Here is a 26,001-nt window from a genome sequence, read left to right as displayed (position 1 = left end):
CATGGACAGGGTGAAGGCGAGAAGTTTGATCTTCTGGTTCAGTAACAGTGAGCTACCTGAATCTGCTCTACCCAGAACTATATCCTAGGTAGAATCAGGGCTGTGTAACATACCAGCTGCCCTAGGCTGAAAACATCATTAAAACCATTTAAAAAACTTTTGGAGAAAATGGTGTGTTGGTCTGGGCTTTTTTTCACATTGCACTGTCTGTAGTAAGTCCTTTTTTAAAATTAAAATGGTTTTCAAATGTAAGTATAATGATTCTTTTAAATTTTCTTATTTACCTGTTTATTTGCTGAATCCAGAGAAAAGTTTTAGTTTGTTAATTGGGTCATTTGAAAAAATATGTATTTTTTCCCATCTCTCCACCAGTTATGCTAAACACTTTTCTGAATACAGAGCTTGATTAATTCTGGATAACTTTATTATTCTTTAAATAAAAAGAAAGACTAACAGAATAGCATTTCTTTTGGTGAAACATCACTGTTAAAAGTCATACTTGTTCATTACAACAAAATTGCAAAGACATGTAGAACATAGTAAATGTGAAAATGCAACCAGAACATTCTGGAAAGAAGTTACGTATTCTTTAATTTTGACAAGTTCTAATTAGGTTTAAGTGTTTCATGAGGGATTTCTTATAGGACTGAATAGAAAATAGATGTTGCATATTATTAGAACTTGTGGCCAAAACCACATGAAAAACAGTGTTTGGATAAACCCCAACATTTTCAAGGACTGATGCTGCAGAGCTGTTTGCTGTATGTCTGTTTTTTCTCAGTGGTTAAACATTGGTATAAATGTTGTCTGGAGTTGCAGATAATATTTTCAGTTATAATTGGAATAACTAGTTAGGTTCATGTAGTGTTAGAGCATATTAAGTCAGTGTTATAGGTTAGAAATTCAGGAGAATTTTTCTTCCCCTGCTCCATTCTAAGAAAACGGAGTGAGTGGGGGGAAGGGAGCCAATTAGCTTTACAAAAGATCTAGCCGAATTCCTGGCTAATGGGCCATCGGAGAGGCTGGGGGGAGCTGGCCGCCCGGACTGAGGACAGGGCAGACTGCGGAGTTGGCTCTCGGAGGGAGTCGGGGGGTCTGCGTGCACGCATTTGGGGAGAGGGACTGGGGGTCTGGTTTTTTGGCTTCTCATCCTGGTCAGCTCGGACTGCTGGCTTCGACTTGCCTGGCTGTCCCGCTCTCCGGATCTGCTGTGTTTCATCGGAGAGTTGCATGCCCGCGGGAGAGAAGGGAGGAGTTTTGAGACGCCGTCACCTGGGACAGCGGTGAGTCCCGTGGGACTGGACTGCTTCCCTTCCCTTTTTCCTCCCACTGAGGGAAGGGTCCCCCATTTCCTTCTCGGCTTCTCCCGCGGTCTGGGACCGCCCCCCCGGACCCCTCTCCCTGCGTGGTGACTGCTGGAGCCCAACAGCGCCCCCTGCTGACCACGACAGAGAACTGCAGGTCCTACACTTTCAGCGATCCAACAGCGCCCCCTGCAGGACACGACAGAGTACTGCAGGTCCTACACCTTCAGCGATCCAACAGCGCCCCCTGCAGGACACGACAGAGTACTGCAGGTCCTACACCTTCAGCGATCCAACAGCGCCCCCTGCAGGACACGACAGAGTACTGCAGGTCCTACACCTTCAGCAATCCAACAGCACCCCCTGCAGGCGACGACAGAGAACTGCAGGCTCTGCACCTTTAGCGATCCAACAGCGCCCCCTGCAGACCATGATTAAAACTGCGCTAAAGGACAGAGAAGTATTCATCCAGACTTTTTTGTTTGTTTGCTTTCCTAGGATTACCATCTTGGTTTTTTGTGCTCTGTTACTGTTTACCAACATACATATATCTTTTAATAAAGAGTTGTTATTTCTTCTGTTTTTTCCACACTTCCTCCATTAAAACCCCTTAATTTTGAATTTACAATTGCTGAGAGAGAGGAGTTTGGTCTATCTTATGACTCATCCTCTTTAGCAAACATTCCAGTCTCCTCAGACTGAGACAGTCAGCTAGTTTGGCTTTTTATAATGATTCTTGATAATGAAATTTACTACTTATTTCAGTATAATTTATGTGTGTTGCTTGAAATATGCCTTCGTAATCTATCTTGGAAATGGAAAAGAACTCATTCATTTTAGGTTGTGAATTGCTAAGAATGGGCTGCATTTCCAGTCTTCTTGAAAATTGCACCATATCACATGGAAGCTTAGGGAAGTAGAGGTGTGACCAGAAGGTACCTGCAAGACCTACTGTAATGGTGTTTCCTCTTGTCCAGAAGATGATCCTTGTTGAGATCTAAATATGGGCATTTGTCTGTTGATGAATTCCGTTACTCAGATAACAATAGTCCCCTGCTTTATGTGTGATCTTACATCTGTATCTCCACTTCTTGTGTATTATCCAGTTAATGATGACAAAGACCTATATAACTACTTGGAGAAAGAATATCTCACATTTTTCCCCCCATAAATTCAGTCTTTTGCTGAAATAGGATACATCTGTTATGCACTGCAGCCCTTTAGTAGGCTCATTAGTTGATTAGTGTTTTTCCTTTACTTTTTTTAGTCCAGTTCTGTTCCATCCATTTCCTCCTCAAGCTGTTCCTGTTTTCCCTGTCTTTGAGGATCTGAAATACTACCTAGAAGGATGGAGAAATTAATTATATATTTTCTCATTTGGAATGCAGGGGGAAAATACAGTTCTGGTCTCACTGTGTCAGAAATAATGTAACAGGCATGAGGAGAAGGGATGTTCTTGTAATTGGAAGAGTGACTGAAGATTTGACAGAACTGCCAGGAAGGGAAGAATGGTGAATTTTTAGGGATTAACCATCAAACAGTGTAAAAAAGAAAGATCATGAACTTGTGCACATTCTTTTCATAATACAAGAATAGGAGAACCGTCAGCGTTTGAAAGAGAAAACTTAAAACTGATAAAGGAAATCAAACTCGGTACAGTTATCACATGGAGCTTGTTACCAGAGGAGGTGGAGGCTAGAAGCATAGCAGAATTTTAAGGAGGATGTTGATGTGGATGGTAGGAATATCCAATTTTACACTAAAAATTAAAGAAATACACCAGCAACTGTAAAAGGTAGTTTCTGTTTTACCTGAGTCTGTAGTTTAAATAACCTCTAACTGATGGGAGGTAGAGAAAAATCTTGCCTCTGGTTGTATTATTTTGTAATTGTCTACTTAAAAATTTTCTTCACTTGTCTCTGAAGTAGCTGGAACTGGTCACGGTCAAAGATGATCCATCCAGTCTAAAAACCTACTGGCACTTCCTCTCTCCTTAGACTTGCCAAAACATCATTGTAACTGTTTCACCTTCAAACATGAACAAGACTAAATTTTTGTAATGTAAGGTCTGTAATATTTTTCTTTACAGCCCAACCTCCATGAAATTGATGTTTCTCAGATTTGAGAGCTCTGTACCATCATCTGTCTTCTGGGTAATCCTGTATGATGATCTTTATGTACAATTCCCAATAGCAATAATGATTTTATAGCAAGATAGAAGGTATAATGATGTTATAAAAATTCTGTTCAGGTTTGGGTAGTCACCCTATTTTACAAGCTCTTGAGGGTAGATTTAAATGGTAATGTGCTTTTACTCTTTCCTTTTGTGACATACATCTATTCCTTCCTTGTTATTATGACTTTTTTTGTTACTATATTTAAATAATTTGACTCAATTACCTAATCCCTATGTAAACCATATGTACACAATGTATCTTTGTCCTTCCATAGTGGCCAGATGATATTCAGGGTTTGAAATTTACTATTGCTGGTTGATCTAATGGGTCCAACATTTAGGCTTACTTATCCAGTGTAGGTTCTCATATTGTTACATCCAGAGTTTCTGGGGATTGCTGGAGGAGGATGTGTTAAATTTTCTGTGTCCTTTTTCAAGTAACCTTTTAAGTTTTTGGCTTTTGTTATGCAGTAAGTGTATTTTCACTGTAACTCCCAGATTCTCAGATATTTATGTAGGTCTTCTGTATTTTGTATAAATAACTTTTGAATGACAAGAGTTGAAGTCCTGATCTTCAGAAAATCTCATATTTGTTCCATAGGTGTGTTTAACACAGCATTACATAGTGGCAATGATGTCTGTAGCTGTATATGGCTACTAGGACTACACAACTTGTATTGTGGTTTTCCCTTTATGGGGGAATCTATCCTTTACTTCTGTTTGGTGGGTAAAATTATTGCTCTTTCCACCCACTCTCTATAATGGCCTGTTGCCTGGGTTTGTTGTCCTAAAATAGGTTCTTTCACCCAATTTGCAAGAGGCCAATCCACACACACAGTCGAGTTATTTGATTTATTTACAGTTCTGTGTAGAAAGGGATGCTGGGTGGCAAATGCACAAAGCCAGCACAACAACTATCAAAACTTTTCACTATTTATACATTTTAGCAAACACAAACATTAATGTTCATTGGCTGCAAGTTACATAGTTCTCCTATTAATTAGTATTCTATCTTCTATTGGTTAAATGTTTCCCCGGAGCACAAAATCTGTAGCATTTTTGTTGGCTTGACCTGTGGAATCTGCCACTGTGATTAATTTTTTTTTGTGCTTGAGAAATAAGTAACAGAATGGAGTAAATTCACTTCATTGTGGTGTTCTTGTTAAGGTTATTCCTTTGCAAACGTTATAAACTTTGATCTTTTTTTTTTTTTTTAAGCTTTTTTCCCATCTTATTGTTTATTGGGTATCTTGTCTTCCTCACCACACCCTTAGCCCTGCACAGGACCATCCTTAAGAGTCATACCATGTGCTTGAGAGTATTGTCTAAATGCTTCTTGAACTCTGGCAGGCTTGGTGCTGTGACCATCTCCCTGGGGAGCTTGTTCCAGTACCCAACCACCCTCTGGGTGAAGAACCTTTTTATAATATCCAACCTAAACCTCCTGTGACATAACTTCAGGCCATTCCCTTGGGTCCTGTCACTGGTCACCACAGAGAAGAGATCAGTCAGTGCCTGCCCTTCCTCTTCCCCTTCATGAGGATGTTGAAGACTGCAGTGAGGTCTCCCTTCATTCTTCTCTTCTTCAAGCTGAACAGACCAAGTGACCTCAGCTGCTCCTCATACGGCTTCCCCTCAAGGCCCTTCACCATCTTTGTTGCCCTCCTTTGGATGCTCTCTAAGAGCTTAACATTTCTTATACTGCTGTGACCAAAACTGTTCAACCTGTTCTGAACACTAAAATATGGTGTTCACTATAAATATTCACAGTATGTTTAGTCATAGAGGAAAAGAATTCAATGACTTTTGATAAGTTAAAGGTTTATATTAATTTTTCAGAATTAAGTTAAATTCCTAACGTAATGCAAAAAGTAAGATACAGTCTTAACTTTGTCCAGTAGTGCAAATGTGTAGTTGTCCTGGTGTGCAGTCAGGTGGCGCTGGGTTCTGTGGGGTGAGCATTTGCATGTGAATTGTTTGCCTATCTTGTATACTCTGCTATTAATATTGTTGTTGCTACTGTTTTTTTTTCTTATTTCATTACTGCTTCTAGTAAATTGTTCTTATCTCAACCCATGATCTTTACCTTTAGTGCCTCCAATTCTCCTCTCCAGCCCACTGCAGGGGGAGGGGGGGAGTGAGCAAGCGGCACATGGTCTGGGGTGTTTCAGTGGGAACACTAAATTGGGGAATACCATTCCTAAACCATGTCAGTAGTAAACAAAATATATGGTTGAGCATGATGGTGTTTATAATTTAAAGGGTTTTAAAGAAGACATTGCCTGTTAAAAATCAATTTCGCATAATGCCTCTGTAGCATAGTTAGAGATATCTGGAAGCCTAGATACTTTCAGTGTGTATTTTCAGATGTAGGGTAGGTTTTTATGGAACTGGAATACATTTTTTTGTTATTTCTGTTCATCTATTTCAAAAACACAAACAAGCTTTCAGGTATATGAGCAATTCTTTTTGTTTGCTTGAAAGCTTATCTATGTTTTCCAGTTTTGCCACTTGTGTCTTTTCAGAAGGGAATGTTTTTTGCATTTCTTTTTAGTTTTTTGAGGAGGGAATAGTTACAGTTTCTTCTAATGTAATTTTTTAAACTTGCAGTTGTATATTCCAAACCTCTGGATTTATTGGGACTTGGTATTTGGGGTTTTATTTAAATTGTTCTCAGTACTAAACTGAACATAGACACTAAAAAAAAATGTTCCTGGCTACAGTGTTTGGACCAATATTTACTGCATTTTGGTCGAGATTTCAATACTTACTTAGGACTGTTAGACACTCATCATAATTAAGTTAACTACAGTTAATTTTGACTATTGGTGTGATTCCACAACTGTTTAACTCTGTGCTGCTTTTGTCTGTCCACTGTGTCAGTGTTAGTTTTTAGTTAAATTTAGGGAACTAAACCTATGGCAATTCAGATGTAGATTACCTTAAACTGATGTTAGTTATAGCCATGAACCTGTTCATATTGTATATATACAGGCACATGCACTGTTTCTTCTTTTTTTTTCCTCATTCCTCTCCTTAAAATGTTCAGTTGTTATACTGCTGTTTTAGTAGTTTCTTATTTTCACTTGAAGAATTAAAAAACCTATAGCTTGCTATAGTGTTCCAAATAGAGAGACAGGTGGTTGACCTGATTTTTCTACAACTCTGACCTCTATAAAGGGACACTTTGAATTCTATATTAAGTGTTTAGCTATAAGACAGTAGTCTGATACCCTTGAAATGCATTTTCTGCATATCCCCAGAAAGTATCATGATAAAGAGATAAGTTGTGTCTTAGAACATCCATAAACCATTGATTTACTGGGAGACAGCGAAGTACACCTGTTATGTTAAATGATTTTCTCAAGTGCAACCAGTATTGGAGGCAGAGTACAGGGCTAGATATTCTTGTCTTGTGCCACTCTTCTCTGTGCCTTGTAATCGCTCCTGGAAAACAGCAACCATGGGTAGTTCTCTGGGAGGGTGTTATAGATGGCATTGCCCTTTCTCTGTTGAAGAGTGTTATGTGGAATTAATTTTGCAGTCTTTGAATTTGGTCATTGCTAAGTATGTAAAACTAGATTTTACATCTGTTAGACAAAAGGCAATAAAGCTGTGTGAAAAATTACATTAAAATTAGCTTTCCTGGAAAAGGGAATGAATTTATCAGACTTATACTTTTTTTTTTTTTTAAAAGACTTTGAGGTGCTGGAGAATGTCCAGAGAAGGGCAACAAAGCTGGTGAAGGGACTAGAGAATGAGTCTTATAAGGAGCATCTGAGGGAACTGGGGTTGTTTAGCGTGGAGAAAAGGAGACTCAGGGGGACCTTATTGCTCTCTACAACTACCTGAAAGGAGGTTGTAGTGAGGTGGGGGTTGGTTTCTTCTCCCAGGTAACAAGTGACAGGACCAGAGGAAATGGCCTCAAGTTGCACCAGGGGAGGTTTAGATTGGATATTAGGAAAAACTTCTTCACTGAAAGGCTTGTAAAGCATTGGAAAAGACTGCCCGGGGAAGTGGTTGAGTCACCATCTCTGGAAGTCTTCAAAAAACGTGTGGATATGGCACTCAGGGACATGGTTTAGTGGTAAAGATGACAGTGTTAGGTTAATGGTTGAACTTGATGATCTTAGAGGTCTTTTTCAACCTTAACGATTCTATGATTCTATTAGTCCTTCTGCAATGCCGACTCTGTAAAACATAATTGTCCAATCCCAAGCAGTAACAAAGTGAGTTCAAGTAACAATAAATCTTTGACTTGGGTTGCATTTTTTTCTGTGGGTGGTCATGCTTTTCACACAGAGGAACATTAATTGCTTTCAAGTTATCAATAATACCATTGAAGCTTTGTCAAGTTCGAGTTTCTCATGGCTCCCATCAGGCACTGAAAGCTCTGTGTAATCCTAGGTATCAGAAGTGTCAGTATTTGTCAGTCTCTTCTGTTAGTTACAGGATAGTATGTTAAGAGTTGCCTTCAGTGGATGAACACACCGAATGTGTATGTGAGTGGAGGGAGGTAAAGCACCTGCTTTGTTTAAAGGTTTCTCTTTAGAAGCAAGGTACATAGAATACTTGTTCCCTTGCAGAGTTTGGATCTAGAATTTTTGTTGCCCAGTGTTGCACATCTTGCAATCATTAAAATGTGTTACTTTCCCCTTGTGGTTGAACTGCATAAGGAGTTTGAGGTGTATTCCCAACTGATCTATAAAAGTGTTTGCTAGAGATGCAGGCATGCATAATGATGTGGTGACGAGGATCTCTGACTCTAGGACAAGGGCAGTGAAAATGAATTAAGCTTGAAAAGCACATTTACACTTAGATTTTGGAAACTGCATGCACCATTTAAGAAGGATGTGAAGGTCCTCAAATGCATCCAGAGGAGGGCAACAAAGCTGGTGAAAGGGCTGGAAGGCATGTCCTGTGAGGAGCAGCTGAGGACTCTGGGTTTGTCTAGTTTGGAGAAGAGGAGGCTGAGGGGCGACCTCATGGCTCTCCACAGCTTTTGGAGGAGGAGAAGTGGAGAGGGAGGTGCTGAGCTCTTCTCCCTGGGATCCAGTGACAGGATGCATGGGAATGGTTCAAAACTGCATCAGGGGGAGTTCAGACTGAACCTGAGGAAGTATTTATTTACTGAAAGTGTGGTCAAATACTGGAACAGGCTTCCTAGAGAGATGGTCGATGCCCCAAGCCTGTCAGTGTTTAAGAGGCATTTGGACAATGCCCTTAATAACATGCTTTAACTTTTGGTCCGCCCTGAAGTGGTTAGGCAGTTGGACTAGATGTTCATTGTAGGTCCCTTCCAACTGAAATAGTCTATTTTATTCTAATACTCCAGGTTTCTGATTGAATTTTGGGTTATGTTTGCATGTTCTTCTGTACTACATTTATGAATTGAACTTCCCAGGTCATCTTGACATTTTAATAGGGTAGGAATTCAGGTGGTGATAAATGAGGTAAATAACCATCACAACCTGATGATTTTTAAGTTACAATAAGCTTTCATCAAACTGTAGAGAAGAACTTTGGTGCTAATTGATGGCTCTATTGGTCACAATGACCAGGAAGTAGTTGAGCTTAAAATCATTGGCCATGGGAGATAAACTGCCAGCGAAACTTTGTCCCTGGATATGGGGAGAACAGACTTCAGGTTGCTGAAGAAGCTAATTGACTCAGTGAATGAGGGAAAGACCGGGGATGTTGTCTACCTGGACTTCAGTAAAGGCTTTGACACTGTTTCCCACAGCATTCTCCTAGAGAAACTGGCTGCTCATGGCTTGGACAGGTGTGCTCTTCACTGGGTAAAAAACTGGCTGGATGGCTGGGCCCAGAGAGTGGTGGTGAATGGAGTTAAATCCAACTGGCAACTGGTCACTGTGGAGTTCCCCAGAGCTCAGTTTTGGGACCAGTCCTGTTTATTATTTTTATCAATTATCTGGATGAGGGGATCTAGTGCACCCTCAACAAGTTTGTGAATGACACCAAGTTGGGTGGGAGTGTTATCTGCTAAAGGGTAGAAGGCTCTGCAGAGGGAACTGGACAGGCTGGATTTATGGGCCGAGGACAATGTTATGAGGTTCAACAAGGCCAAGTGCTGGGTCCTGCACTTGGGTCACAACAACCCCTGCAGCGCTACAGGCTGGGGGATGAGTGGCTGGAAAGTGGCCTGTCAGAAAAGGACCTGGGGGTGCTGTTTAACAGTGGCTGAACATGAACCAAGAACATGCCCAGGTGACCAAGAGGGCCAATGGCATCCTGACTCGTATCAGCAATAGTGTGGCCAACAGGATGAGGAAAGTGATTGTCCCCCTCTACTCAGCACTGGTGAGGCTGCACCTCGAATCCTGTGTTCAGTTTTGGACCCCTGTAGTGGTTTGGATCTTGTTTTCCCCCCAGAAGCTAAGAAAAGTGGTAACCCCCAAGGGGTGGAAACCCCTGGAAGTTTTGAAGTTCTGTCCAATGGGCGCTCCTGCAAAAAATGTAAATATATCACAAACACTGGAAAAGTTATAGTTTTGATTAGGAGAAGTAATCATGTTGTAGAGCCATGAGGAAGGGGCTCTGAGCCCCTCAGGGCCTCTGGGGCCTCCCAACCCCTGGCTGGGGGGGGACTGCAAAGACTTGGAATAGTGTTAGACTGGACTAAGTATCTGTAGTTAAGCCGAGAGATGTTTTCTCCAAACTGGGCAGCGGAGACAGAGCAGAAAGCAGAGACGCAGCGTCCAGAGACTAGCAGAGAGCCAGGATAGATAAGACCTGAACCGGAGGAGCAGCAGGAACAACATGCAGCACCGCAGAGAAGACTCCTGGAAGGAGAACCGAGGAAAAGAGAGCCAGCAGCTGAGAGACAGAGTTCTGGGGGTAAGAACTGATACCAGACCCCCCCCCCCCCAAACTCCTTTGATCCCTCTGAGAAAAAGAGGGAGATGGACTCCTATTTTGGAGAGCAGTTTTGGACATGCAGCACCAGAGAGAGAGAGAGGAGCTGAGAAGCTCAGAGCATCCTGGGAAACTGGACCGGGACGGAGAAGAATGTGGAAGAGGGCTTCGCCCCCCCCGCTGCCTTGAGACAGAGCACGGAGCTCTGCAAAGGAGAATTTGAATCCCCTGAGGAAGGGACTTTCACGAAGATGCCCCTGCATTTCGTGATATACCTGTGGTGACGCGAGTCTTGTCCCTGCTGGCAGTCCACAGGTGAGGCCTTCGCTTGGACCGAAGGAGAGCCGAGGGGCTTGGATGACCCCCTTGTGTGTATTGAACAGAGATCCAGCTACAACAATCCAGTTACTGTTGCATGCATGAGATGAAGAGACCTACTGCCTTAGAAGAGACTCCTGCTTTGAGACTGGAAGGGATCTGTCCTTCTTTCCCTCCTGGACTTTTATTTGGAGGGGAGAAGAGATCTGATCCATTGTAAATACTATATGTCATGGTAGAGATAGTTGTGGTCGTGTGTATAATGTGTTATAGTATTTATTTGTACAGTCATTGTAATATATTCCCTTTCCCCCATTCTGAGTCTGGTTGTGTTTTGTCTGGAAAAACCCATCTCACATTGGGTTGAGATGTGGGAGGGGGAATGGACCTAGGGAATTGGATTTTGGGGCTATCTCAAACCATGACAGCCCCTCACTACAAGAAAGGCATTGAGGTACTGGAGCGTGTCCAGAGAAGGGCAATCGAGCTGGGGAAGGGCCTGTAGCACAAATCTCATGAGGAGAGGCTGAGGGAGTTGGGGATGTTCAACCTGGAGAAAAGGAGGCTCGGAGGGACCTTCCCACTCTCTACAACTACCTGAAAGGAGGCTGTGGTGAGGTGGGGGTCCTTTTCTTCTCCAAAACACCAAGCAATAAGACAAGAGGAAACAGCCTTCAGTTGTGCCAGGGGGTCCATGAATGCTAGTCGTTTTTTAAGAGCCATTTCTTAAGCACGCAGGAGCAGGCAATTACAAAGTGTCAAAAGTCAGGCAAGCAGGGCAGAAGGCCAGCTTGACTGAGCAGGGATCTTCTCCTAGAACTTAGGTGGAAAAGGAAAGTGTATGGATGTTGGAAGCAGGGACAGGCAACACATGAGGACTACAGAGATTGCTGTTCACCATTGTGCAACCAAAACTTGATTAGAGTTCAAGCTGGTCTACACTGTGAAGGATAACAAAAAGGAAAGGAAGATCAGAGGTAGCATTGACCTGTTACTTGATGAGGTCAGTCACCTCACAAATAGGGACATAGACAAAGCAGAGAGGTTTAATGCCTTCTTTGCCTCTGTCTTTAAAACTGATCTTGGGCCCTGGGACCACCAGAGCCCTGTGTTGGAAGACTGTGACTGGGGGGATGATAAACTCCCAGCCAACTCTGAACTTGTGCAGGACCTGCTGCTCCATCTGGATCCCTATATGTCTATGGGGCCTGATGGGATTCATCCTAGGGTACTGAAAGAGCTGGTTCATGTTATCATGGGACCTCCCTATTATTTTTCAACAGTCCTAGGAGTCTGGAGAGGTCCCAGTCAACTGGAAGCTGGCAAATGTTGCCCTAACTTTCAAGAAGGATAAGAAGTATGACCCTGGTAATTACAGGCCTGTCAGTCTCACTTCAGTGCCTGGTAAAATTATGGAGAAAGTTATTCTGGGAGTTATTGAAAAACACTTGAGAGACAATGCAGTCATTGGTCACAACCAGCATGGGTTCACGAGGGGAGAGTCCTGCTTAACCAACTTAATTTCCTTTTATGACAAGGTCACCCACCTAGTTGACCAAGGGAAGCCAGATGATGAGTTGTGTTTTTTTTTTAATTTTAGCAAAGCTTTTGATTTTGTCTCTCACAATATCCTTCTGCACAAAATATCCGGCATACAGTTAGACAAGTCTATAATAGATTGGGTGAACAATTGACTGATGGATTGAACTCAAAGGGTTATAGTAAATGGAGTTACATCAGGCTGGCAGCTAGTCACCAGTGGGATTCCCCAGGGCTAAATTTTAGGACCAGTGGTCTTTAATGTTTTTGTAAATGATCTGGATGCAAGAGTCAAATGTACAGTAAGTAAGTTTGCTGATGATACTAAACTAGGAGGTGCTGTGGACTCCCTTGAGGGTAGAGAGGCCTTACAGAGAGATCTGGATATACTAGAGAGATGGACAATCATCAATCATATGAAATTTAACAAGAGCAAGATTCTGCACCTGGGATGGAGTAATCCCAGTTATAGATACAAATTGAGGGACAAGAAGCTGGAGAGCAACTCTGTGGAAAGATCTGGGCATTTGGGATGATGGCAAGTTGAATGAGTCAACGGCGTGCCCTGGCAGCCAAAAGGGCCAACTGTCCTGGGGTGCATCAGGCACAACATCACCAGCCTGTCAATGGAGGTGATTGTCCTACTCTACTCTGCACCAGTACAGCCCCACCTTGAGTACTATGTGCAGTTTTAGGTGCCACAATATAAGAAGGACATCAGACTATTCGAGTGTGTCCAGAGGAGGGCAACCAAGATGGTGAAAGGTCTCAAGGGCAAGACTTATGGGGGGTGACTGAAGTCACTTGGTTTGTTCAGCTTGGAGAAGAGAAGGCTGAGTAGGGACCTTGTCACAGTCTACAACTTTGTCAAGAGGAGCAGTGGAGGGGAAGGTGCTGATCTCTCTCTGGTGACCAGTGATAGGACATGAAAAAATGGAATGAAACTACATCAGGGGAATTTCAGATTGAACATTAGGAAAAAGTTCTTCACTGAGAGGGCAGTTGGTCACTAGAACAGACTCTCCAGAGAAATGGTCATGGCACAAAGCCTGTCGGAGTTCAAGGAGCATCTGGATGATATGGTGTAGTTTTAGGTAGTCCTGTGAGGAGCAGGGAGTTGGACTTGATGATCCTTATGGGTCCCTTCCAACTTGAGATATTCTATGATTCGAACTAAAATAATACTCAAAGTTTACTTATTGATTTGAACTTACGCTTTTAGAACCTTGTTAAGATAAGGGAAAAATACAGACTTTAAACTTGTATGAAACTAAAGGCTTCTGACTTTTAACCAGGAGCAACAGTTGGCAGCTCTGTAATAAAGTAGGTAATGGTAAATATTCTTACTAAATGTAATATTGTAAAGTAAGAGGAATTAAAAAAACCAAAGCAATAAACAAAAAAAGCCCCTATTTGACAGTTTAGGTCATAAATGGCAAATGGTACTAGTCGTAAACATCTTTAAAAGGGGCTAGTAGAAATTTTCTATGTGATGCAAGAAGCTATTGTTTCTAGACAGCTACTGTCAGCTTCAGAGAAAGTAGAGTAAATCATGAAAAGGAGGTTTCTGCCATTTATTCAAGCAATGAACAAAATGAGAAAGGGGGAAGGGAGGGAGACGACTGGCTAAATCATCTCAGTCTTTTAGCAGACTGTATTCACTGCACTATTTTAATCCACCACAATCTTAAATCCTGTTGTAGGAAAACTAAAAATATTTTAACAACTACTAAACCCCAGTGCTGTTTGAAAGAGATACTTGACTTAATCTCCCTTTGCTCCTACATACCATAACTGTATTGAAATTTATACTGAACAGAGAGGACTTTGAGCTGTAAAAATATATAACAAAGGGTTCTGAAGAGGAACTTCCAGAAACAGTTTTAAAGATTTTTAAAAAGCTGCCTGCAAAATTTTTTTAAAGGAGTCCAAGGAACTGCTGACTAAATGTGCAAGGAGATGTCAAATTATTTTCAGTTTTATGGAAGTAACAAAATACATATAAGAAGACATTGAACTATTCCCATAACTTGTTTATGATCTGTCAACTCATAGAAAAGATATGAATGTCATTACCAGTGATTGAATGAAACCCTTCACTTATGCAGTGGTAATAAAGGAAAAATGTGATAGAATATACTATCATAGCATATCTTGTTCTCATTTGAATAAAATTGCAGCTCTAATTGCTAATCTTCCTCAAATGTGAGAACTGCAGGCATTCATATAGGCCATAAAAGGGACCTGTGGGTGTTGGAAAACCTCACAGGAATGTTTAAAATGGGTGGATTTTTGGTTTGTTGTTTTTACTTTTGTTTGGGCTTTCTTTATACTTTGGAAGGGAGATTGCCTTGTGAATATATGACTGTTACCGAAACTGAAACCAGTACACCGTTGAAAGCTCAACAAAACAATATTTATTACAAAGAAGTAGCCAACAGAATGAGAAGCTGAGAGACAGGAAAGAGAAGGGAAACAAGCCCCCAAGACAACCCCCCACTCAGGCGTTATTTATGAGGTTGTCTTACCAACCCCAGAATGCTTAGAATTCCCCATAGCAGAAGCTGCGTCCCCAGAGTGTTGTCAGGCTCACATGATAATGGGCATCCCCGCCAAGGCAACGTTGTCCTCCATGTGAAGCTTGAGTCCCTCTCCCATCAAGAACTATCTGATTTTTATACAATTAACCTATGACATCTACCTGGGCAGGTGTGGCCAGCACCGCCCAGCTAGAGGTCTTCGGTCCCTTCCCCCATTATGTAAGTGGTACCCCTTCTGCACATGCATGTGTACATTGGAATTTCCCCACGCTTGCGTGCTACACCTCAGGGGGTCTTTCCTAAATGAGTCTGGGGGCTTACTTCATTATCCTCCTCTTCACTTTCTCCTTCAAATGTCCTTGGAGGGCTGTTGGCCAATAGTGAGGCCCCAATTAATTTCAGTTTATACAAGATGCTTCCCTCAAGGACGAAGTTCTCGTTTATCAGTGCTTGTTTTCACATAACTTGGCAGAAAAAGAACAGACTCTCATAGGTGGCTGGACCAACACACAGACCAAAGGGAGCAGCTTCTAATTAAGCATGAATACAATGACAAAATTATTATTTTATGAAAAGTGAAGGAAAACTTTTGTTTTTCTCTCTATAAGACTTTTACTGAAAATGAAGAATGTGAAATTATTTAAAAAACTCATTAAGTGTTTCTGCCTTTTTGGAGGTTCCTCCTTCTCCTTAAAGTATGCTCAACACTACCATAAAGTGTACCCCAGTGGATCAGACCAATGGTTCATCTTGTCCAATTGCAGTAGGAGAAACTATCTAGGGAAAGCAGACCAACCTTGTCACTGTTTGCAGTCTCATGCTTTTGTCTTCCCCCAGTATCCAGAATTATATTTGCATTATTAGAAGTACAACTCTGCCTAGTCCCAATAAATATCCATTATCCATTTATAGATCTATTGTCTGTGAATTTATTGAATACCTTTCTGACTGTGGGAAAATAACAGAAGATTGGTGAGGAGGATTGTAAACATGCTTAAGTCACTTGCAGCTGGGATGCAGAAAAACACATAACATACTAGTTATTGTTTAGTCTTGTGTGTTTGACAAGTAGAACATCTGTGTTTAGATAACATAGGACTGTGTTACCTAAAATTGAAGAAAAAATTCTCTGGACAATTTTAGTATAGAAAGGCAGAGAGCAGTTCTTTAATTATAGTACTTTAAGGGAACAATATACACATTGCATATTGCCCCCCCCCCCCCCCCCCCCCCCCCCCCCCCCCCCGCATAGATTCTTTCAACTTTATAACACTAGTTAATTATAATATCTAACCATTACATCATGGATACACCCAACCCAAAAATTGTCTGTCCCCTTGGACCTCCCTCAGGCACACCTGCCGGATTTGAGTCAGTGGTCCCAAAAAGACCACCCCTTCCTCCCATCTTCGTCTTCATCATGACTCTGTTCTGCTTGAAGCAATTTCAAGGTTTCTGGGTCTTTTTTGGGTAGTTTTGACTAGACCATATCAAACAATGTGCCTGTTATGTTATTTCTAGATACATTCTCTACAGATAAGATATTCTCTGTCTTGCTAAAAAATCTCTATTAAAATCCTTGACAAGAAACATTAAACAATATTTCAAAATTTGGTACAAGGGTGATTAGCTGAGTCTTATTCTAACATAAGTTATAAAGTGTTAAGAAGTTATAAGTGTTAAGAAGTTGTGCTAAAATCTATAAAACGTGGATCACTGTAATAGACTTAGTAGCACCCCATCGAACATGCTTAAGATTCCTGCTTTACTGAAGGAAAGATGAAAGTAAAGTAGTAAATTACACCTGAGCGAATGTTGTGGTTTGACCCCAGCTGGCAACTAAGTACCATGCAGCAGCTCACTCACTCTCCCCCGCCAGGGAGGAAAATCAGAAAAAAAGTAAAACTCACAGGGTTGAGATAAGAACAGTTTAATAATTGAAACAAAGTAAAATATAATAATAATGCTAGCAGTACTAATTATAATAATAATTGTAATGTAAATGAGAGAGAAAGAGGAATAATCATAGAATCACAGAATGGTTTGGGTTGGAAGGGACTGTAAAGACCATCTAGTTCCAACCCCCCTGCCATAGGCAGGGATGCCACCCACTAGGTTGGGTGGCTCAGAGCCCCATCCAACCTGGCCTTGAACACTTCCAGGGATGAGGCATCCAAAGCTCCTCAAGGCGACCTGTGCCAGTGCCTCACTACCCTGCGAGTAAAGGACTTTTTCCTAACGTCTAATATAAATCTCTCCTCTTTTAGTTTAAAACTGTTCCCCCTTGACCTATCACTCTCTGCCCATGTAAAAAGTTGCTCTCCCTCTTTTCTATAAGACCCCTTTAAGTACTGGAAGGCTGCAATGAAGTCTCCCTGGAGCCTTTTCTTCTCCAGGTTGAACAACCCCAACTCTCTTAGCTTGTCTCCATAGCAGAGGTGCTCCAGCCCTCTTTATGTCCTTTATGCTCCAACAGGTCCACATCTTTCCTGTGCTGAGGAACCCAGAGCTGAATGCAGTACTCCAGGTGGGGTCTCAGAAGAGCAGAGTAGAGGGGGAGAATCACCTCCCTTGACCTGCCCCTCTGTGAAGTAAGATAACACACAGGTATCCCCGAAATGCCAGGCAGTGGAAGGATTGTGGAAAACTTATTTCCGAAGTCGAGAACACTAGACTTACAAGCAAAATCCTAATGGTGCTTGAAACACACTGGACCTGAGAAAAGCACGCCCCCTGGCCCCCTGTTCTTCTTTGGTCTTTACCATCACCGGGGCCATAACATGTCTGTGAGCATTATCTCTCTCCTCACAAACCAGAAAGAGACTGCCTGAGAACCTCTCTGGAATGCAGGGGGAGAAAACATCAAAAATGCCTTAGAGAAAGATGTTTCTTTTAGGCAGGAAAGTTTTCTTAAGCAAATAACTCTGTCTCTTCATAGTTAAATCTTCTGGAAGCATATTCTATCCTCACACCCTCTTTTGATGCAGTCTAGGATGTGGTTGGCCTTCTGGGCTGCGAATACACACTGTTGGCTCATGTCCAACTTGTCATCCACCAGAACCTCTCAGTTGTCCCAAATGCAGGTTCGTTACCTGGTGCGCAGCACCAATTCACAGACCAAGACGAGGTCTTTCTGTATTTTATTCTAGTCTGTGCAAAGTAGGGAACTGGGTGGTAACCCACAAAAGGCTGGCTCCCCGATCATCAAAACTTTACGCTATCTATACATTTTACCAGACAAAGGCATCAGCGTTCATTGGTTACAAATTACATAAATTTTTTATTATTTAGTACTCAACCCCCTATTTGCTAGTTATAGCTCTCTCTTCTCATGATGATTAGTCCTCATGTGCAGTTCCCTCCATTTGAATTGGGGGTCCATTCTGAGTAGGTGGTCAATGAGTTGGTGGTCATGATTGTCCCTGCTGGACTTACCTTTCCCCCAGTTACTGTTCAGTCCTGCTGACTTCACTGTTGGTGGATCTTGTCCAGACATCTTGGGATTGCCTTCCCTTAACACAAAAGATTAGCCAAGCCTACAAGGTTCACAATGCAATTGCTTAATCATAACTGTCCAGCTATAGCTACTGATTAACAACTAAAAAAAATTGCCAAGCTTGATTAAAATCTTGAGGGGCTCGATATTATTGGCAGGGCTGCTCTCAATGAGTTCCAGTCTGTACTCATGTCTAGGATTGCCCCAGCCCAGGCTCAGCACCTTGCACTTGAACTTGAATTTCATGAGGTTCTCATGGGCCCTGAATCCAAAAAATCCAGTATAAAGAACTGCTCAGAGTCTTTTGTATCTTTGAGCAGCAAAGGTATTTATTGACAGCGCCAGGAGCAAGTGTGGTTTGCACCACAAAGAACTTGCTCAAAGGTTTCACACAAAATCAGTAGTTTTTATACAATTTTCATATATGATTAAATGCATATTCATGTGATTACAACATCTATCTATACATATTAATAACGGGCGGAGTATAGGTGGAACTCAGGTGGGGCTTGGGGTGGTACTTCTCTTGGCCCTCAATTTTGGTGGTACATCCACTCTTCCTCCCGTGGGTCTGGGGGCTTAATCTCATCTTCCTCAGCTTGACCTTCCTTCTTTTCTATTGTTCTCGACCCGCTCACTGAAGTTTGGAGAAAGCCTTGGCTCCAGGCCTGTTTCTCCTATTCAAATGTCTACTTTATCTTACTGCATCCTAATTTATTACCTCTAGGCCTATTATATGTTTCTTTTACCATTCTTTTAAGTTTTGGTCCAGTAGGTAGAACAGAACGAGCACAGATCGTTTAGATGTTGGTAGCTTCTTAGCAGGCCCAGATTTCTCAGTTAACTCTTTTGGGTCTGGTTTCTTGTTTCAGCCCATTTCTCAAGCTTCTCCAGGTCCTCCTGGATGGCATCCCATCCTTCAGATGTGTCAACTGCACCACTCAACCTCGTGTTAACAAAACACAGCACTGTACCAGCTACTGAGAAGAAAAGTAACTCTATCCCAGCCACAACCAGGACAGTGAATGCCTGATGTACAGGTGAAAACAGCAGGTTTAGTGATCCTCTAGCATGGACTGAACTCAGTGGTGGATGCATCTCTGTTTGTGTGCCTCTGTCCGGGTGCTACTTTGGGGATCCCCCAGTTGGCGAGGTAGCAAAAATAAACATACTCTTTGCCTTTCATCCGTGGTTTTGTGGTTTTCCTGTGTCCTGCTTGTGCCAACTTACACACTGATCCAACCAACCTACACTGTCTGCCTCCAGAGCCTCTTGTGTAGGCAAGATTGGGAAGTTGCTTGCTGCATAGAGAAGTACATTATTACTTTTATCTGCCTGAAACCAATCTGCCTAAAGAGACTGTTCCTAGTTTTAGTGTTGCAGGATTTGGTGAATAACAGTTTCCACTCATTTTGTCCTTTATGGTTGTAAAGCTCAACCAAATTCACCTGCAGCCTTTTCCTCAAAAGTGAGTAATCTTACCTGCCTTAATCTCTACTTGCTTCATTCTCTTTGTCTTTTTCACTGTGTTTCTCTCTACCTCCTCTAATTTTGCTGCATCATTTTCTTCTAGTGAAGACTACTGCATGCAGTACTTGAAATGTCAGGGCACCAAAGTTTTATTTACAGTTTTAAAATGATCCTTGTTTTAATTCTCTAGGTTCCTGATGATGTCCAATGTTTCATTGGCTCATTTTTTTTGTTGCAACTGCATACTGAGTTGGTGATTTTGGAGAAATGTGTTAACTTAAGGATCTGTTACTTGAGTTGTTGTATTGGGTTTGCATGGCAAGGTTTTGGTAGCACGGGGGGCTACAGGGGTGGCTTCTGTGAGAAGATACCAGAAACTTCCCCTATGTGCAATAGAGCCAATGCCAGCTGACTCAAAGATGGACCTGCTGCTCAGGGGAGTGAAGTTGAGTCCGGGAAGAAGGGAGGGGTGGGTGAAGGAGTTTTTAAGATTTGGTTTTATTTCTCATTATCCTACTCTGATTTGATTGATAATAAATATTTTTTTCCCCCAAGTTGAGTCTGTTTTGCCTGTGATGGTAATTGCTGAGTGATGTCTCCCTGTCCTTATCTCAACTCATGAGCCTTTCATTATATTTCCTCTCCTCTGTCTAGCTGAGGAAGGGGAGGGATAGAGCAGTTTTGGTGGGTACCTAGCATCCAACCAGGGTCAACCCACCACAGCTATAACTTCTAGTTCCAGTTTCAACATTGTGTACTCATAAATTAGATTATATTTTACTGTTTTCCTTATCTTTCTTTTGTCTATGGGAAGCTTGTCTGCCCCCTTTTTGTGTACTCCCTTATTTTTGAGAGGCCATTTTGAAGTTCCTCACAACTGTCATGGCACCTGACTACCCAAAAAACCATCTTACCAAAGGATCAGACCCAAGACTTGGTGTTATTCACTGTAACTGAATATCAGACTGAAAGATGATGTGTAAGTTTCTAGCTCATGTTTTGAAAGGCCTTCATCATAAATGAAAACAGTGCTTTGCCACGGTCTACAGGGGTATGGGGGATGGGACCAGGCACTGCAATTAGGGTCCTGACACAGTTGAGGTCTCGTGCAGCAATGCCCGTTTATTCAAGAGATACAAGGGTTTAAAAAACCGCGGTTTGAGGGGTGGATTCCAAACCGGGGAGGCGCAAGAGATTGACAGCTCAGGGAAAGATGTGATAGGGGGACAGGGGAAAGATGGGTGGAACTCCCGGGTCTCTGAGGGAGTTGGCCAATGGTAGCTCCCTCTGCACTGTGATAGCTACAGCCAATCAGTGACAGAGGCGCGGGAAAACAGGGGAGAAGAAGAGACAAACAACTTTCAAAGGGGAAGTCTGAGGGAGAAATGGGGACAATATGGAGGTACAGCAGGATTCATAAATTTTGCCAATAAACCGGGGTGCACAAGGATTCATAAGCACACAACAATAAACTGGGGAAAAACTGCCAGTCTGCTGGGTGGATTATCTAGTGAGTAAAAAGTCCATTCAGATTCCATTAATGCTTCTCCAGGCAACATATCTCTCCCATTCTGTCTTTTCCTCCATCGCAGTGCTTCATTTTCCCAATCCCCTCTTTCATTAGCACTTGTTTGCATATAGTTTTGTAGAGAGCATTCATGTATTTCATGGTTTGGACTGTTCTGATTATGAATTTATCTTGCACCTCATTTTATTCTAGCGTCCTGGTACCATAATCATTCTCATCGTACATGTACTCATTCACTCCCAGGCTCCCATCTGGAGTAAACCAGATGACCAATCTTCTATAGGAAACCTAAATTTCCTTGATTGGTTGATGAGAAGAGACTTGAACTGCATTGTTTTGACTATCACTCCTCAGACAGTCCTGCAGTCCAGGCATTGCACTTTCAAATTCTCTTGCACATGCAGCACATGTTCCTGTTCGTGCTCTAAAAGCATCATAGTGGGAGGCTGCAATGTAGTTTTCTCACTTTTGCATAGGTCAAAGCGAATAAACAAAAAATTAAGAGGTCTTAGTGCTCTAAGCATACCTCTTGGGACCACAGGGGTGCAACCGTACAAGCACTTCAGTTCAGATCAAGAATGAGCTTTGGACATGTATCTTCTGATCATCCCTTACATCCTCGTGCTATGCTTTAGTTTGCTTTGAAAGTGACCTTGGAGCACACTGAATTCCTTTTGGATGAAATTTAGCTGGAGGGTATACTCCAGAAATGTATGTGATGCACTGCAACAAGGGATGTTCAGTCTGTGGCACTAACCCCTCCCCCCAGTCACCTCTAAAACATGTGGTGTGAATGTTGGATCTTTTTATGAGTTACCTCCTGTAAGGTAAACATACACAGGTATTCTTCCCAAGAATGCCAAGGCAGTGGAAGGATTCGAAAAAAGGTTTATTTCAGATGCAAGGACCACTTTTACTATGCAGCGCATCGGACCTTCAGGGGCGAAAAGGCACCTCCTGTTTTCTCTTTAAGTTTTTATTATCTCTGCTCCCCCCTCTCTCCCCGCTGGAATGGGAAGGCCTATGACATCTGCTCTCTCCTCACATATCAGAGAGTGAACTTCTGGAATGTGAGGAGGGAGAGAACAGCACTATTTTGAGAAAGTGGCAAGGCAAGCCTTTCCTAAGCAAAATAACTGACTCCTCGGTGACGGCAGCCTAAAGATGCACTCAGACTGTAAGTTGGCAGGCAAGGATTTTATTATAAACAAATTCGTTCTTTTTATCCCTTTTTTCCCTCTCCATGTACCCGTATTTCATCTCTAATTGGTTTCTTGCTTCTGTGAACATGACTTATCTCGCCTTTTGATAGGTCATCAGCAGCTCTTCTCATGTCCAAACACATCTTTCTATCTGCAGTTGTTTTTCTTCTTTTTCTCACTTTCTTCCTTAATGATGTTTTACTTGTTCTTTTGCCAGGCTACAGCTGTAGCTCAAGGTCAAAGCTACCTACTACACCTCGGTAACAAAATCTTCCGCAAAAAGTTACTTATCCCTACATTCCACTCCTTTTACTAAGGAAGGCTTTTCCCACCAGAACCAGAAATACAGAAGGTGACAGTGTGTAAAGGCACATGCGCAGCATACATGAAAGGGTTAAACACATAATACCAGGGGCAAATGTCTCAGTCCTTCTGCCATGCTATTAAACCATTCAGGCAGCAAGGTGTCACCAATACGGTGCCTCAATTGTCATATGGAGTCCTGCTGATGTCCAAATCCCTCCCAACGCAGCTGGCTTGGCAGTTATGTGTGAGCAGTACAAGCCATTAGGCTCAAACAGTCTGTGTAGCATTGAGGCAGGAGGCAGCACAGCAGCAACTGGACCAGAAAAGTATTCAAGTGCAAACACATCACAGGTGCTCTGTGTCAGTCATGCTCAGCAGGATGTCAATTGGAGTGTGAGCCCAAAGCCCAAAACACAGGTCCAGTGCCTCCCCCCTTGGAGAAGGTCTTGGGGGTTGTGGAAAACACCTGAAACACAGGAAACTCTGGAAGCAGACGTTAGCAAAGAATGCAACAGAAGAACCTCCCTACTGCATATCAATAAGCCAGGGATGTGGAACACTAGGCCCTTGACAGAGGCAGAGGGGGGGCAGTGGGTCAAGGCAGGCACCTGCCAAGGAGCAAATAGTGGGCTGTGTCCACAAGGCAATACATAACAGCTGCCTCCCAAAAACTATATGAGTTTCGAGCAGGCTCAAGAGAGCTGGCAGACATGGCCAAGGGGTTTTTATCTTCCTGCCCTGGCAGCTCAGGGCCACCGTTTACCCCCCCTTCTTGACCAAAATGCAAAACTTGCAGATAAGCATCTTTGCCCAAGTAGCACTGGAAACAGAGCCATCAAAGGGGCCAACGCACACCAGAAAAACAAACAAGACAGCCCTTCTCAGTGTTAGAAGCCCGGCAAGCAGGGGTGGGGCCACCCCCATCCACCCCCTGCGGCCCAAGAACGGCCCCGCAGCAACCCAGGGGAGCCAGCCCCCCCACCAGTCCACACTAGGAGAGAGAGCTCTGAACAGCTGCGGGGGAAGAAGGGAGGGAGGCAAGGGTGGACTATGCCTCCCCACAGGCCAGTGCCAGGAGCAAAACTTCCCCTACACAGCAGCCCTATCTCTGTCCTGACTGTTTCAAAGCCCCTGGGGAACACACCCCTACAATCTGCACCACCTCCTGAGCAAAAGTACCCACATCTGGGGGTCAGGCCTACACTAGGTCAACGTCCACTGGCCTAGGCCCAAATTCAACTTCGGAGTCCAAAGACTCCATCAAAATACATCCATCCCACCTCCCTGGACCCCAGAGGGATCCCTAAAGGCAAAAACTCAGGTAGGCGACACTGTACCTGCACCCTGTTCCATTGGCCGTGTGCCAGCAATGTGAGACACCAAATGCTCCACGAACTGCTGCAGCTCCTGACTGTGCTGGCCAAAAACCCCTAATGCTGCATGTTCCAAGTGTCACGCACGCTCCAGGCCATTGAGTCGCTCCTCCAGGGCTGCTACTTGGCCCCACAAAACCACAATCTCCTGGTCTAGGGCTCCAAGTTTAGTCAGCAGAACCCATCCCAGTCCTATGGGTCTGGATAACTTGATGAATTTCTGGAGCTTCTGTAAAGTAGAACCTAGAGCAATCAAATATTTTTGTAAATCAACTTTCCCTCTCATGTGTACGTCCCCTGGTATGTGTGGTGCTTGGTATGGTCTTCCATACAGTATTTCATAAGGACTTATATTATCTCTCTGCCTTGGTTGGATACAAATTCTCAGCAGAGCTAGAGGCAAAGTCTGAACCCATGACATGGATGTTTCCTGAGAAATTTTGCCAATTTGCATTTTAAGAGTGCCATTCATTCACTCGACTTTGCCACTAGCCTGAAGTCTGTAGGGAGTATGTAAGTCCCAGACAATTCCCAGGATACGGCATACTTCTTTCACTACTGTTGCAATAAAATGTGTCCCTCTATCTGATGACATTCCTAGAGAAACCCCAAATCTTGGAATTATGTGGTTAAGCAAAGCTTTTACCACTTCCCTTTCTGTGTTAGTACAACAGGGGTAAGCCTCAGGCCATCCACTGAAAGTATCAACCAACACGAGTATGTATTTATATCCCTCCCTGGGTGGCAACTCAGCAAAATATATTTGCCAATAATCTCCGGGTTGGTCTCCAGCCTTTGTTACTCCTAGTACCACTCTCTTAGTTGTATCAGGGTTGTTTAGCTTACAGATTTCACACCTACTTACTATGGACTGCACAACTTCGGTCATACCTGTCCCTATCACTGTCTTCTTTAGATGTTTTAGAAGGTTTTCTGTTCTCCAGTGGGTAACCTCATGTTTCTGTAGAGCTATCTCTCTAAGGAGTGGTGGTGGAATTACAACCTGTCCTGTAGGGGTAACAGCCCATCCACCTTCCTCACGGCGAGCCAGGCTTCCAGGAGAGACACCATCGCGAAAAAGGCAGCTACAGAGGCTTAAGATGTGTCGCCCAGCCATCTCATGACACAGGGGACCACTGACACAACCCCCCCAGTCCTTGATCTTCTCCACAACCACTGCATGGTTACTCTGGGGAACTGCCGATTCTACGCCAAAAATGTAAGGTAAAACATACGCAGGTATTCTTTCCAAGAATGATGAGAGAGTGGAAGGATTAAAAAAAAGGTTTATTTCAGATGCACGGACCACTTTTTTACAATGCAGCGCATTGGACCTTCACAGGTGAAAATGCACCTCCTGTTTTCTCCTTTGAGTTTTATTATCTCCGCTCCCCCCTCTCTGCCCGCTGGAATGGGAAGGCCTATGCCTATGGCATCTGCTCTCTCCTCACATATCAGAGAGCAAGCTTCTGGAATGTGAGGGGGGAGAGGGTAGCACTATTTTGAGAAAGTGGCAAGACAAGCCTTTCCTAAGCAAAATAACTGACTTCTCAGTAACAAAATCTTCCGCAGAGTTACTTATCCCTACACTCCCCCCCATCAAAAAAAAAAGACTATTGCAGTACCCCAATGACAAAACCAGCATAATTGAATAAAAGGATTTTGTATCATGGAGTAATCGGCCATCACATTAACATCAGTTTTGGAAGTGATTTTAGCTCATCCTGCTTGATTTTGCAGTAAAATGGGAGTTGGGGTGGGAGTGGTGGAGGATGGATATTACAAATCTAATTGAAACACTAGGAACTTAAGTGCCTCAACTAAAAGTAGCAGCAAACAGTGGAGGACAGATGCTGAAGTGCTTCTAGTCTCT

General features: G+C 42.9%; 1 protein-coding gene across 3 annotated transcripts in view; it reads left to right on the top strand.

Moving 5' to 3' along the window:
- Positions 1 to 26,001, top strand: part of LOC116780030 (kinesin-like protein KIF2A) — a 93,824-nt gene that overhangs the window by 2,840 nt on the left and 64,983 nt on the right. The gene's annotated exons all lie outside the window — the stretch shown is intronic.

The sequence above is a fragment of the Chiroxiphia lanceolata genome, chromosome W (assembly GCF_009829145.1).
Source record: "Chiroxiphia lanceolata isolate bChiLan1 chromosome W, bChiLan1.pri, whole genome shotgun sequence".
NCBI lineage: Eukaryota > Metazoa > Chordata > Aves > Passeriformes > Pipridae > Chiroxiphia > Chiroxiphia lanceolata.
This window is presented reverse-complemented; position numbering and strand designations above follow the sequence as displayed.